The sequence below is a fragment of the Amblyraja radiata genome, chromosome 2 (genome assembly GCF_010909765.2).
Source record: "Amblyraja radiata isolate CabotCenter1 chromosome 2, sAmbRad1.1.pri, whole genome shotgun sequence".
In the NCBI taxonomy this organism is placed as follows: Eukaryota; Metazoa; Chordata; class Chondrichthyes; order Rajiformes; family Rajidae; genus Amblyraja; species Amblyraja radiata.
The window spans coordinates 148,706,563-148,720,322 of record NC_045957.1 but is presented as its reverse complement, the minus strand read 5'-3'; the positions used below and the strand labels follow the sequence as shown (position 1 = coordinate 148,720,322).

At 46.8% G+C, this 13,760-nt stretch overlaps 1 protein-coding gene across 8 annotated transcripts in view; it reads left to right on the top strand.

Annotated features, from left to right (window-relative positions):
- ctnnd2 (catenin delta 2) overlaps positions 1-13,760 on the top strand; it is a 1,121,748-nt gene that overhangs the window by 911,083 nt on the left and 196,905 nt on the right. The window lies entirely within an intron of this gene.

Here is a 13,760-nt window from a genome sequence, read left to right as displayed (position 1 = left end):
GAGTGGGGGGATGGGGAGAGAGAGCAGTGTTACGGAGTATTGAAGAGACCCTGGTGAGAACCTCAATTATAGTCGGGGAGGGGAACCCCCGTTCCCTGAAGAATGAGGACATTTCAGATGCCCTGGTGTGCAACACCTCATCCTGGGCAGATGCGGCATAGACGGAAGAATTGGGAGTAGGGGATGGAGTCCTTACTGGAAGCAGGGTGGGAAGAGTCTCGCTAGCCATGGGAGTCAGTGGGTTTATAGTAGATGTCGGTCAGAGGTCTATCACCTGAGATGGAGATAGTGAGGTCAAGAAATGATAGGGAAGTGTCGGAAATGGTCCAGGTGTATTTGAGTGCCGGATGGAAGTTTGTGGTAAAGCGGATGAAGTCAGTCAGTTGTGTTTGGGTGCAGGAAGTAGCACCAAAGCAATCATCGATGTAGCGGAGGTAGAGGTCGGGGATGGGGCCCTGGTACGCCTCGAACAAGGATTGTTCGAGGCGTACAAACCTGCACGTCTACAACAGAAAACGTCTACGTTTAACCTACAAACCTGCACGTCTTTGGAGGTGAGAGGAAAGCGGAGATCCAGGAGAAATCCCACGCAGTCATGGGAAGAACATAAAACTCCGTGCAGATAGCACTTGTAGTCAGGATATAATCTGGGTCCCTGGAGCTGTGAGGCAGCAACTCTACCGCTGTACCACCGTGCCGCCACTAGGCTCGGAATCTAAAAACGGCGGTCCACGATTGACTTCATTTTCACGAGTCCTTGGCAGTCTAGTCCAGCTCTGAGGAGTTTTCTAAGTAGGGTCTGGTTTCCCTGAAGGTCATCAGCCCGAGCGTGCAGTATACTATTAAAGGCTTCGTTATTATCATTATGCATACTTCCCATGTACGAGTTATGTATGAGATCCATCACTATATGTGCTACAGCAGTTCAAGTGACACTTTAGCACTATATTTGATGGGAAGCTAGGGATTGAGAATGAATGTGGATCTTGCTCGTGTCTCTCACACCTGATAAATGAATTTTACAAAATTGAAGGAAATATTTAGAAACATTGACCACTGTTTCGCAAATAAAGCAATGCAAGCTGGTTTATAACTTTCTCGTCTGAGACTATGATTTATATCTCACTGTCTCTGGGGTGGTCATAACTTATTTATAAGGGCAACCTTACTTGTAAGGACATAAATCACATATTGCACCTGGCCACAATGTTATGCATTAATCTCCCTGAGAGTGGCTTTCACTGTCCTATCTGGAATGTGACCAAGAAGGCAACACACTAACCAACTCCTTTAAGAAATGGATAGAAAACATTTTAGTGCTTATTGTTTTCTATAGTGTTTTCTGTGCAATCGCAACAAGCATCTACAATTTTTGCAAAAGGAATAACAGCTGTGATTTATTCATCTGTCTTTGATGTTGGTTTAAGAATAAATAAATGCCCTTGGTTTCATTGGTGCTGATGTCGATGCCTATAAATGGGACGCCCTATTATATTCTTCTCAGCCTCCTGTGTCTCAAAACCTGGCCCTTCCAAACACAGCAATGGATAGCATGCTGGCTTAGCGATGTTTATTGTTGAGACTGCACGGAATAGTCATGGAGAATCTAGCTTCTGTGAGAGAGACGGGGAGAGGAGAGAGATATAATAAGATAGACACAAAATGCTGGTGTAACTCAGCGGGATAGGCAGCATCTCTGGATAAAACGAATGGGTCAAGACCCTTCTTCAGCGACTTTGTTCAGACCTCTCCCTAACAATATCAGGAATGATTTTCATTTTTATAACATCTTTCACACGTCGGGACATTCAAAGGTTTCAATCAAGGTACAGTAATATGCGAATTACCATATAACCATACCAAAAAAAGCAACAAAGCGCACAATTACATAAAAGTTAACATAAACATCCACCACAGCTGATTCCCCACGTTCCTCACTGTGATGGAAGGTAATAAAGTCCAATTTTCTTCCCTCATTTTTCTCCCGCGGTCGAACCATCTGTTGGGATGATCGACGTCCCCGTGTTGGTGCGATTGAAGCCCCCGTGTCAGGGCGATCGAAGCCCCCGTGTCAGGACGATTGAAGCCCCCGCGTCAGGGCGATCGAAGCCCCCGCGTCAGGGCGATCGAAGCCCCCGCGTCAGGGCGATCGAAGCCCCCGCGTCAGGGCGATCGAAGCCCCCGCGTCAGGGCGATCGAAGCCCCCGTGACCGGGGCGGTCGAAGCCCCCGCGTCAGGGCGATCGAAGCCCCCGCGTCAGGGCGATCGAAGCCCCCGCGTCAGGGCGATCGAAGCCCCCGCGTCAGGGCGATCGAAGCCCCCGTGACCGGGGCGGTCGAAGCCCCCGCGTCAGGGCGATCGAAGCCCCCGCGACCGGGCGATCGAAGCTCCTGCGGCTTGGTTCCCGAAGTCCGCAGCTCCCGCAGTAGAGCTCAGAGGTCGATCCCTGACAAAAGGATCGTAAACTCCGCGATGTTATAGTCGCCGGCTCCCGCGGTGGATCTCTCGAAGTCAGTCTCGCAGTGCAGACGGAGATATGATATGGAAAAAAATCGCATCTCCGTCGAGGTAAGAGATTAGAAAGTTTCCCCCAACCTCGTCCCCCAATCCCCACATAAAACAAGCTAAAAAACACTAAAAACATAGAAACATAGAAACATAGATAATAGGTGCAGGAGTAGGCCATTCGGCCCTTCGAGCCTGCACCGCCATTCAATATGATCATGGCTGATCATCAACTCAGTATCCCGTACCTGCCTTCTCTCCATACCTCCTGATCCCTTTAGCCACAAGGGCCACATCTAACTCCCTCTTAAATATAGCCAATGAACTGGCCTCAACTACCTTCTGTGGCAGAGAATTCCAGAGATTCACCACTCTCTGTGTGAAAAATGTTTTTCTCATCTCGGTCCTAAAAGAATTCCCCCCCCTTATCCTTAAACTGTGACCCCTTGTTCTGGACTTCCCCAACATTGGGAACAATCTTCCTGCATCTAACCTGTCCAACCCCTTAAGAATTTTGTAAGTTTCTATAAGATCTCCCCTCAATCTTCTAAATTCTAGCGAGTACAAGCCGAGTCTATCCAGTCTTTCTTCATATGAAAGTCCTGACATATATTTAACACATACTAAAAAAACACCAAAGAAGAAAGGGGCAGGCAGATTGTTGGCGAGGCAGCCATTGCTGGTGCCACCCGGTAATGTGCTTTTCAGTTAAATTAATTAATCATTTTTAGTATAAGTATAGTAACAGTTCGAATGATGAGCAATTGGCAAAGCTTCACAAATAGATAGTTATCAGATAAAGACACAAGTACTGAACTAACTCAGTGGGTCAGGAAGCATGTCTACCTGCACCAAACAAAGGAGATCAGATGTTTGGGATTTAGAAACTTCCAATATTTTAACATGGTGGTGTTCTTCATGGTGTGAAGGGACGGCCGTGAAGAACAATGGATGACCCAGCGTGGGGCTGGACCTTAGGGGACAGTGAGAGAACCCGGTGTGGGAGTGGGGGGGAACTCTAGTTTTAGAATCCTCTGTCCAGAGGATAAGCCTGCGTTTGTTTGTATGTTCGTTCGTTCGTTCCAGTTAAGGCACTGTGCACATGGCAGCCAGCCAACACTCGCTTGTCTTTTTATTTCATTTTTAATTTAATGTTAATTTCAAGTTTTCGTGTACCTTACTGTGTGTTATGACTGTTGGCAGACTGGGGATGAATAAAGTTGTATCGTATCGTAAAGGAGTCACAATGAATACTTAAGTCGAGTGAGACTTTTCTGTTGGAAGTTGTGCTACATTAAAATCCATGTGTAAGTCTCACACAATTTAAATATTCATTGTGACTTCTTTAAGACCGCCAGGTTAAAATATAGGAATTTCTTCTTTACAGTGTTGTAAGTGTAAGTTCCGTGTATGGTATGCGTTGTCAGCTATATTAGGCAGGCCTGTTCAGATTTGTGCTTGAAACCAGATTTCAAAAATAATCTCTCTCTTCAGAGAAAAGTTTACAAGGAAAACAGACAAAAATGTCGATTGATATCCTCAATGCTTCCCTTTAGAGATACAACTTCCTCTCTGACTCATTGGCTTCTAACCACTCAAGATGTAGAAGGAGCATTCAGGACAACATGAAGCATGCAGCCATTTTCTTCCCAGTCAATTAAAGAATCTACAGTTCCAACTGTTCTCATTTTCCACCTCAGAATCCACGACATGAAAGTGCAAATAAGTCATGCTTGATCCTCAGGGCTTGATTGAGATGAGATTGAGACCGTCGTACACCTAGACGATTTTCACGCGACTGTCGTGCGTCAGTCACTACCGGCCTGTCGCGTAAATGACGCGTAAATGGCGCCCAAGTGGGACAGGCCCTTTACAATGCTTACCGTGCCAGAGACCCAGGTTCAATCCCGACCACGGGTGCTGTCTGTATGGAGTTTATACATTCTCCCTGAGACTGCGTTTATCGTATTTATTATTATTATGTTTACCGGTGTGTTGCATTTACGGGCCTGTTAAGGAGATGTAAGTAAGAAATTAATTGTTCTGTTGTCAGTACATATGTGCAACTGAACAAATAAACATTTAAATGCTCTTGTATCTGTTTAAAAATGACACAAATATGCTTAGAAACATAGAAAAATAGGTGCATGAAGAGGCCATTCGGCTAATCATCTAAAATCAGTATCCGGTTGCTGCTTTTTCCCCATATCCCTTGATTCCTTTGCCCTATGAGTTAAATCTAACCCTCTCTTGAAAACATCCAATGAATTAGCCTCCACTGTCTTCTGTGGCGAAAAATTCCACAGATTCACAACTCTCTGGATGAAAATATTTTTTCCTCATCTCAGTCCTAAATGGCCTACCCCTTAATCTTCAACTGTGACCCCTGGTTCTGGACTCCTCCAACATCGGGAACATTTTTTTGTGCATCTAGCTTGTCCAATCCCTTAAGAATATAAGTGAATATAAGCCCAGTCGATCTATTCTTTCATCATATGTCAGTCCCGCCATCCAGGGAATTAACCTACACCCTCGAGAGCCTACACTGCACTCCCTCAATAGCAAGAATGTCCTTTCTCAAATTAGGAGACCAAAACTGCATACAATACTCCAGGTGTGGTCTCCAGTAGAGCCCTGTACAACTGCAGAAGGACCTCCTTGCTTCTAAACTCAAATCCTCTTGCAATGAAGGCCAACATGCCATTAGCTTTCTTCACTGCCTGCTGTACCTGCATGCTTACTTTCAGCTTGTATCTGATGCCCTTGTCCTGATTGTTGAAGTCAATGTTTGGGAAATCTAACCGGAGAGGTCTTTGTAAGTTGCTACTGTGCATCTTATATATGGTACATAATGTTGCCATTGGGCTACTGGTAAATAGTATACCAATCAAGCAATCTACTTTGTCTTAATGACGGAGAGTTTCTTAAGTGTTGCTGGAGTTACCAGCGTCTCTTCTTCCTAAGGAGACTGAAGAAGGTCCATCTGTCTCCTCAGATTCTGGTGAACTTCTACCGCTGCACCATCGAGTGCATCCTTACCAACTGTATCACAGTATGGTATGGCAACTGCTCTGTCTCCGACCGGAAAGCACTGCAGAGGGTGGTGAAAATTGCCCAACGCATCACTGGTTCCTCACTCCCCTCCATTGAGTCTGTCCAAAGCAAGCGTTGTCTGCGGAGGGCGCTCAGCATCGCCAAGGACTGCTCTCACCCCAACCATGGACTGTTTACCCTCCTACCATCCGGGAGATGCTACAGGTCTCTCCGTTGCCGGACCAGCAGGTCCAGGAACAGCTTCTTCCCTGCGGCTGTCACTCTACTCAACAATGTACCTCGGTGACTGCCAATCACCCCCCCCCCCCGGACACTACTCCCACAAAAAACAAATACTATGATTGTATGCACGTAAATAGATTTATTTATTGCTCATATTTATGTCACTCTTCTAGGGAGATGCTAAATGCATTTCGTTGTCTCTGTACTGTACACTGCACAATGACAATAACATTGAATCTGAATCTGAATCTGAGTTTGACTGATCCAAGGAAATGCAGAGCACTCTATCATAGTCTGATGTCCCTATTGATAGGGTAACGTGTGGGCAGTCGAAGTAGGTGCTGCTTGCCGCAAAATATTTGGTTCGAGACATTGCATTTGTGTATCAGGTTAAATCCATAGTTAATGATGACCTATGGGATGTTGCTGGTGAGGAAACTCAGTGATGATAATGTCCTTGAATGTCAGTAGGAAACAGTTACTCCATATTGTCAGATTGGATGTTATTTGCTACTTATGAACAATGTTGTTCTGTTTTACTGTAAAGGCAGGGCATCGTTCATTGTCTAAGGAGCCGTGAATGAAACTGAACAATAATTGAATTACAAGCCCCCCCCCCCCTCCCTTATGACCTCAGTATCACATAGCTGTTCGGGGCAGGGTTGTGTCTTTCTTCGGTTTAAACCTGCATCTGCATTTCCTTCCTACACATCACATAGAGCGGCACGGTGACACAGCGGGTAGAGTTGCTGCCTAATGCCCCTGTCCCACTTAGCAAACCTGAACGGAAACCTCTGGAGACTTTGCGCCCCACCCAAGGTTTCCGTGCGGTTCCCGGAGGTTTTTGTCTGTCTCCCTACCTGCTTCCACTACCTGCAACCTCCGGCAACCACCTGCAACCTCCGGAAACCGCACGGCAACCTTGGGTGGGGCGCAAAGTCTCCAGAGGTTTCCGTTCAGGTTTCCTAAGGTGGACAGGGGCAATACAGCGCTTGCAGCGCCGGAAACCCGGGTTCGATCCGGACTACGGGTGCTGTCTGTACGGAGTTTGTACGTTCTCCCCGTGACTGCGTAGGTTCGGTGATCTTTGGTTTCCTCCCAGACCCCAAAGACGTACAGGGATGTAGGTAAATTGGCTTGGTAAAAATGTAAAAATTGTCCTTAGTGTGTGTAGGATTGTGTTAATATGCGGGGGGTCGCTGGTCGGCACTGACCCGATGGGCCGAAGGGCCCGTTTCAGCGCTGTATCTCTAAACTAAATTAAACTAAACTGTTGCTGGTCAGGACAAAACAAATTGTGGCTTTGATGATTCGTCTCCCTCGAGTGTAATCGTGCTCCTATATGCTTGGTACTTTTTCTGCCCATGCAGAATTTGTCGTCTGATTCACAGACTTGCATTTTAATAGCAGTCGATGCCACATTCTGTCAAATGTGTCCTTGGTGTCAACCCACTGAGAATTCAGCTCATGCTCACATTTACACTGAGACTGTAATGAGGTCTGGAGTAAGTTGTTGTTGGAGCCCAGACTAAGAATTAGTGAACAAGTTATTGATGAGCAGGTCCTGCTTGATGGAACTGTCGACAATGCTTTCCATCACTTTGGCCATGATTGAGAGTAGGGTGATGAGGCAGTAATTGGCCGGGTAGATTTTCCCTGCTTTTGTGGACAGGACGTCTGCAGGAATATTTCACGGTTTTGGATAGACGCCAATGTAATTATATAGGGGCAGTTCATCCGGAGGCTAGTTCTGGGTCACACATCTACAGCAGCACAGCCACGACATTATTGGAGCCTGCACCCTTTGCACTTATCACCTGAATTGCTGTTTGCTTGTAATCATTTGGAGTGAATCAGACTTCTTAATACTGCTACCTTTGAAGGAATTAATATCAAAAGCTATCGATGAACTTAATGTTTGCAAATGCTTTAATATTGTCTTTGCTACCGACTTGCCAGACCTTATCAGTGTTCTTGATCTCTTATCCTCCCTTTACTTATTTAATTGTCCTCTGCTATTCATAACTGGACGTGGCAGGACATCAGCCCTTTGAGCTTTGGTCACATCATTTATTGTAACAGGTCACATAGGCAACAATATAAAAATATCCAGAACAACAGTCCTTTTTTTTTATTGTGCGGTGTTGGTTGAAGGGGAGACATTGTCCAGAGAACTGCTGGAGTGCCCTCCTGGTATTTTTTGGGGTTCTTTTTCGTGCATCTCAGGGAGTGAGTGCAGCATTGGTTTCATACTAACCATACCTCGTTGGCGGCGCGACTCACCCGTTGCAGCGGCCCCTACAGCCTGTCTGTCTTTTTTTTATTTTTTGTCTAGTTAAATGTAGTGTTGGTGTTTTTTAATACTGGTTTTAAATGTGTATATGTGGGGGGCGGGGGGGAGGGGGAAACTGTTTAAAATCTCTTCCCTGTCTGGGAGACCCGACCTTTCCCTGTCGGGTCTCCGTTGTCGTTGGGGCCTAGCACCGTGGAGCGGCCTCCAGCCTGAACGACCCGGGGGCTCGGGAGACTGCGGAGCTGCGGAGCTGCGGACTACTCACCATCGTGGGGCTGGCCGGCCTCGGAGCGTGGGGAGCGGTGGTGACTCGCTGCTGCTGCGACTCGACTCCTGGGGCTTGGAGGCTCCAGCAACGCAGCCGCAGGTCCGGTGGACTGGGACATCGGGAGCTCGCGGGTCCGGGGGGAGAGACCGCTTCCCGGAGCTCCCGCAACGCGACTTCTCCAGCCCGTGTCCCGGGGTTGGAACGACCTAGAGCGGGGTCATACATCGCCCGGCACAGCTTCATGGCCGTGGGACATTCCAGCGCCCGCTGGGGGCTCCAACTTCGAGACTTCTAGACCGGGAGCGGGGCCATAAATCGCCCGGCACGGCCTAAAATGGCCGTGGGACTTATCATCGCCCGCCTGGGGCTTCGACATCGGGAGAGTCATGGAGAACAGGGGAGAGAAAATACTTTGCCTTCCATCACAGTGGGTCCACTGTGATGGATGTTTGTGTGAACTAAATTGTGTGTACGCCTAGGAATTGTCTTTGTTTGTATGGCTGTGGAAAGAGAATTTTGTTTGAGCCTCACTGAGGCTCAAATGACAATAAATTGTATTGTATTGTATTGTATTGTATATTTCATCCCCTCTAACCATACAGGATCCCCTCAGTGCCTCTCTAATGTGACATATTATTTCCAGTCTGGTTGCCTTCTCTCCTCCATTAAACCGTGGGACTATTACTGAATGACCAGAGGTGGATTTAAGGAGTTTAGAAAGAAAATGAAATGGAAGTCCTTAGATTATTAGTTTAGTTTTGAGATACATGTTGAAAATTCAGCAGTGACCAGAAAGACGCTACGACTCTTTGGAGACCTCTCACGACCATAGGCTGTATAGTTGTGAGAGGTCACCCGCAACATGTCGCCAGGGGTCACCTGTATGGTCGTGAGAGGTCTCCAATGGTTGTGAGAGGTCTCCAAAGAGTTGTAGCTCCTTTCTGGTCGCCACTGAATTTTCAACATGTTGAAAATGTTGGCGATCTATGACGGGTGCCGGCAGTCGCCTGTAAAGGTCGCGTAAGTGGGACAGGCCCTTAAGGCAGCAGCAATACTGCCACTGTGCCGCCCTTGTTGAAGAATCAGCAACATCTTAATTCTTATGGGGTGCAAATATGTCAAGTTCTGGACATGCAATATTGCAGCATTGGCTGTATAGTTGTGAGAGGTCACCCTTATCGCCTTTATCGCCTTTAAAATGGGCTGGATTTGCGATGATTAATTTACTGATTGACATTGCCTAACAAGAAGGATCTTTTATTGGCAATCCATGGCTGGGGAGGATATCCCTAAATTAAGAGTTTCCATCAACAGTGGCATCAGGAACATCCAATACCTAGAGGGCAAGAGTTCAGCACATTGACTCAAACAGCAGCAGTTTTAGATTTAGAGACACAGCGCTGAAACACACACTTCGGCCCACCATATCTGCACCGACCAGCGATCCCCGCACATTAACACTACCTACACACACCAGGGACAATTTCTACATTTATACCAAGCCAATTAACTTCCAAACCTGTACATCTTTGGAGTGTGGGAGGAAACCAAAGATCTCGGAGAAAACCTATGCGGTCATGGGGAGAACGTACAAACTATGTACAGACAAGCACCCATAGTCAGGATCGAACCCAGGTCTCTGGCGCTGTAAGGCAGTAGCTTTTCTGCTGCGCCATCGTGCCACCCCAATGCTGTCTACATCTTTGTTGGAAATAGACACAAAATGGAACAGTCATTCAGTGGAACAGGCAGCATCTCTGGATAGAAGGAATGGGTGACATTTCGGGTCAAGACCCTTCTTCAGACTGAGGGTCAGGGGAGAGGGTGACACCGAGATAAGGAGGTGTAAGGTGTGAAAATGAGACATCAAAGGGGATGTAGTTCAAGGAAAATGTATAGATCATTCTTAGCTAGGAGAAGGGCTATGACTGTTGGTTTCTTCTTCACGTTAAAACACTGACTATGTTTCATTTGTACATTATTGGGTATAAATTGTTTTACAACTGAGCGAGTTGTAAAAGATACTAAATAAATGCTAATCATTCCAGAGTTTTCTTTGCATGAGGTCCCCAACATATCTTAGTTTAGAGATAAAGCACAGAAACAAGCCCATCAGCCTACCGAGTCCACCCCGACCAGCGATCCCTGCACATTAACACTATCCCACTCACACTAGGGACAATTTACACTTATACCAAGCCAATTTACCTACATACCTGTATGTCTTTGGAGGGCACTCGAAAAGCATCCTTTAATGTCCCGTATTGCTATCCCGTGGTTCACAGTACAGACTCTGAGAGAAGAAAAGACAGTAAGACAGCCTGTGGGACAAACATTTTTTATAACCAGTGCTTTTCCACTTTATCACACCAAGCCCATGGACACACACCTACTAACTCAAACCATGCCTCAAATGTGAAGAGATGAGAATGGTACTCATCTAACGGTTATCACAACTAGTTGTAGGAAATGAAGGGGCAGATATCTGTGCTGGACACTTGTGTGGAACAGAGATTGAGCAAAGGCAGAGGAGCAGAAATTGATTCCAACTCAAACAGGCTACTTGTTGCTGTCAGATACTCCGGAGCAGTATTGGCAACACGCTGGTGGAAGGAAGTTTTATTACAGAGAGAGATCATGTGAAGGGACATTATTTAGAGTTCTATCCCTCATGATCATTAACAACACTGCTAATTACTGAGCAAGTCCTACTCTAGAAGGTTAAATAGGTGTTCCAGCCAAATCCATTGTGCTGAGACTGTGCACCATTGGATACTCTATCATTTGGCTAAATGTGTGATTCACTTTCTTCCTTGACTGGATGTATATAGTTATCCAGCCCAGGAAAAGACAATTCAACCACTATGTTCGTGCTGATGATCAGTCTGAAGAAGAGTCTCGACCCAAAATGTCTCTCCAGAGCTGCTGCCTGTCTCGCTGAATTACTCCAGCATTTTGTGTCTATCTTCAATTTAAACCAGCATCTGCAGTTTTTGAATTGAATTGAATTGAATCCTTTATTTGTCATTCAGACCTTTCGGTCTGAACGAAATGCTGTTGCCTGCAGCCATACATGTAATAATAACAAAACACAATAAACACAAATTAACATCCACCACAGTGAGTTCACCAAACACCTCCTCACTGTGATGGAGGCAAAAGTCTTAGAGTTACTGTCTCTTCCCTCCTCTTCTCCCTCTGCGCCGAGGCGATACCCCACTGGGCGATGGCGGCCCGGGGGGTTGTCGAAGCTGCCCGCAGCTGTTGCAACGGGTGCTCCGGAAAACAGGCACCAGCCTGTGACCTGCGAGCTCCCGACATTGTCCTCCACCGGCCCGTGGCCGAGCCCAGGATCCAGGTCGCCACCGCCTCAGCCGCCGCAGCACCGTCTCCGCTCCGCACCGGGCCGCCCACAAGGCAGCGTCTCAGCCCCGCACCGGGCTGCTCACACGGGAGCACCTTCCAGCCAGCAGCCGGTCCGCCCACAAGGCAGTGTCTCAGCCCCGCACCGGGCCGCTCGCTCGGGAGCGCCTTCCAGCCAGCAGCCGCGCCGGCCGCACAGGAGTGTCTCAGCTCCGCACCGGGCTGCTCACACGGGAGCACCTTCCAGCCAGCAGCCGGTCCGCCCACAAGGCAGCGTCTCAGCCCCGCACCGGGCTGCCCCCACGGAAGCACCTTCCAGCCGGTAGCCGTGCCGGCCGCACAGGAGTGTCTCAGCTCCGCACCAGGCTGCTCACACGGGAGCGCCTTCCAGCCGGTAGCCGTGCCGGCCGCACAGGAGTGTCTCAGCCCCGCACCGTTCGCCCTCACCGGAGCGCCGAGTCGTGCCGCTACCTTGACGTCGCCACAGCTCGAAGACGGCCAACCTCGCGTTGGTGAGTCCTGGCTGGCTCTACCTCCGGACCCTCGAGGTCGGTCGCAGGTTGGAGGCCGCCAGCTCCGCCATTAGGCCTCAGCGCAGACGGGGGAAGAGAAGGGGGATACGACAAAAAGTCGCATTCCCCCAAAGGGAGAGACAGAAAGCTCTGTTTCACCCTCCCCCCACACACATAACACCACCTAATAACCAAAAAAATTACTAAACTAGACAAAAAAAAACGACATAAAAAGTAAAAACAGACAGACTGCAGGCGAGCCGCAGCTGTATCACAGCGCCGCCACTTCCGGAGTTCCTTCCAACACTAATCCCATTTACCAGCTCGTGGAAACAATGGATTATAATTGTATGCCTCATTATGATAGGAGTTGATCATTCTTGGTGAGATCTTTGGCATATAACTTTAGCATGAAGTGAGATTTTTATTTTGATATCTCAGATGTTGTAACCTTTTTTTAAGGCATATTAGCTAAACCTGCTTTGGTTTTAGGCCGAAGGTAGACGCAAAAAGCTGGAGTAACTCAGCGGGACAGGCAGCATCTCTGGAGAGAAGGAATGGGTGACGTTTTGGGTCGAGACCCTTCTTCAGACTGGTTAGGTATAAGAGAAACGAGAGATATAGACGATGATGTAGAGAGATAAAGAACAATGAATGAAAGATATGCAAAAAAAGTAAAAAAGCTTTTTTAATTTATTTTTATTAGAAGCAGTGTACAAAAGTATAAACCGCGGCATATGACAAAATACATTTATTGTACAGCTTCCATTTTAATTTTAGCAAAGATGAAATAAAAAAAGAGAGGAAGAGCAAGAAAGAAAGAGAGTGAAAGAGAAAGTGAATGTGTAAGAATAGAACCCCTGAACTACCAAATGAGTATAGTCGAAGAGTGAGTAAGTAAAAACTTAAAGAAATAAAAAGACAAAAACGGAAAAAAAATAAAAATATAAAAAAAGATTTTGTTTCAAATGTTTTGGAATGACTTTGTAAGTAGGTTTATTGGCCAAGTATTCACATACAAGGAGTTTGCCTTGGTGCTCCGCCCACAAGTAACAACATGACATACAGTGACAGTTACGAATGACTCAGAAAACACTAAACATTAATAATAATAAAACATTAATGATAAAACACCATTGATCAAGCATGTGAACCAACAAAATACCAGATCAAAGGGAGGCTACAGATTTTTGGCTGTTGAATAGAGCAAAAACTGTTGAGTAACCGAAAGTATGTACCGAGTGAGAAAAACATTTTTCACACAGAGAGTGGTGAATCTCTGGAACTCTCTGCCACAGAAGGTAGTTGAGGCCAGTTCATTGGCTATATTTAAGAGGGAGTTAGATGTGGCCCTTGTGACTAAAGGGATCAGGGGGTATGGAGAGAAGGCAGGTACCGGATACTGAGTTGGATGATCAGCCATTATGAATAATGCGATGTAAAGCGCCTTAAGTATTCTAGAAAGGCGCTATATAAATCCCATCCATTATTATTATCATATTGAATGGCGGTGCAGGCTCGAAGGGCCGAATGGCCTACTCCT